We start from the raw sequence: 2456 nt of genomic DNA on the forward strand, positions 1-2456 counted from the left end.
AGTGGGGCTACTTAGGTGTCAGGTGGATTGAATGTGTCCTCTAGAGGAAGCAAGCAGTGTTAAACTGCAGGGCTGCAGCAGGGTAAGCTGCAAGAGCATGACTGATCTATTGAGAGGGGCATCAGTGTGAATGCAGCCATGGCTCCAATCAATATCGCCTTATTTGTTTGTGTGCACGCAAGTGTAAAATTGTGTGTTGTCTCTCTCCGTCTCTCTTTCAAGTTGTGTAAGTTAGGGCCCTGCATTTAGGGAGCGACGGTGAAGAGCTGAGAGCAACGAGGGATGGAATGGAGAGATAGTTGGCATTTCAATCCCACCGAGAGGGAAGCGGGGACTGTATATATCAAATGAGCTCAGCCTCATTCACAAGCACAAAAGCTGTTTGCTCTTTCCTAGGTGACAAAGAGGAAGGCTCATTCTTTTGCATTTACTTGCTGAGCATCTGGATGGTATTCCTCTGGTTTTATACAGTTGTTGCCATCAAGTGGTTTCCCCTGCGCCTCTAAAGACCGACCGCTTTAAATGAGGATGAGTAGTCTGGACGCTCTAGCTGCCGCCAGGGGAACCTTTAATTTTGCATCTGGTGAGTGGAGAACCACATTCACATGATGGGCCCAGACCCAGAGGACTGGCCACAGTGGTGAACTACAGGCAAACTTAACTAAAGGCTTTCTTCAGGCCACACTTCAACCATAAATTGGATTAGAACAAACACACATTACTTTATAAAATAAATGCAGTATTACACTTTCTTTCTCATTTACTGTAACATCAACCCAAGGCTCCAATTAAGTCTTCCTGTATGGAGTGAAAATCAAGGACTTAAATGAATTCCTTGCTTCAGCCTGAGGCCTGTGTCTAACAGAAGCCCATTGCTTGTAAGCAACATGAATTCACATGTTCAGATGAGGTAATTCAAAACAATGGCCTTTTCAAGGTTGTAGTACACTTTCATGAGGCACTGTATTCCAAGGCAAGTGCAGTTATTGATCACAAAAATCTAACTTATTTGATTATTTAAATCAGTACAGTGTGGCAAATGTAACAAAAATGTTGAATTCTGAAATTGAGTTTTATATAATTTCTAAACTCATCTGAGGTCACTAAATATCTTTTCTGTAATTACACTTTTGTAGCTATTTGAAAGTTCTACTCATAATGTACAATTGAATCTTTTTGCCAGGTCACTGTGTATTTCCTTATAGAGAATCTACACAACACATGAAGTGTGCCAGTACTGCCAGCTGAAATAGGATAAATAAATTCATGCTGTGTATACCCCCTGCACATTTATTTAAAAACAATAAACATAATGAATACTCAAGTAGACCATACTGAGACAGACACACACACACACACACACACACCAAGCAGACCGCTGTGCCAGTAGATGTGCTGCCTTGATGACAGCCCCATGATGAGAGGCTCGGTGCTGTAGAGCACATGACAGTCATAGGTAGTGTCCTGTCAGTCAGTCACTGTTACACTGGGATGCCAGGGTTGGGAGATGGCAGTTGGTGAACTCTGGAGAAGACATGCTGAAACCTGAGCCAAGCCCCCAGGAGAGCAACCTACAGAAAAAAACAGGTGCCCCGCATCAGGCGCCACTGACGGCGGATTGGTGGGTGACAATCACCCCCCAATCCTCCTCATTATGCAATGTCACCAGGCTCATGAGCCAGTGCCCCCTCAGGAATAGCCTGAGAGTTGTTAGGACACAGTGTTCTGATGGAATAACACCATCTTATTAACTCTATGAATTCATGGTCCCTGCAGAGAGAGGAAGTTACTAACTTTTTCAAACGGCAGCATTTGAAGTCCGCCACCACGGAGTGCACTGCTGCTCCCGCCCGTTTCAGCCTGTTAACTTTACTTTTTCATAACACGACCCACATTCGGGAGGAGAAAGCGGCCGCCCAGCAGGCCAACGGAGCACAACAATGTGCTGTCAGCCCCTCCGCTCTGATGGAGAAGACAGGTGAAAGGTCAGGGCTGGGCACACACAGAGGAGATCTCATCGACCTGTGCACACATGGCCTTTCACCTCGCTCACATCACAGTAATACAAACAGCATACAACCTTACTGAAACATTTAGTGGCTATGAGAGAACTATTTTTGAGAATGATGAGGAGCATCTATTATTGGCGTAGTGGTTTGACCTTGCACCTGTTCCATGTGGCATTAATGCAATGGGGAGGTGGCTGTTCATGTGAGCGCCTGGCTCGGCGCCCCTGTGCTCTTCCCTTTTATATCCTGATGCATCTTGACATTGCATGTTGAAGCACACCCGTGCAGTACAGTGTGTTTTTCAATGTGCAGGGTATGCGTCTGCATGTGTGGTGTGAGCGAAATATGTGTGTGTACAGTATGTGTGTGGTGCTCCCCCATTGGTAAAGCTTCACCCCCTCCGCACCCCACAGGGACAATGCAATCAGACGTCACCACAGGAACCTG

Source organism: Trachurus trachurus (genome assembly GCF_905171665.1).
Source record: "Trachurus trachurus genome assembly, chromosome: 9".
Classification (NCBI taxonomy): Eukaryota; Metazoa; Chordata; class Actinopteri; order Carangiformes; family Carangidae; genus Trachurus; species Trachurus trachurus.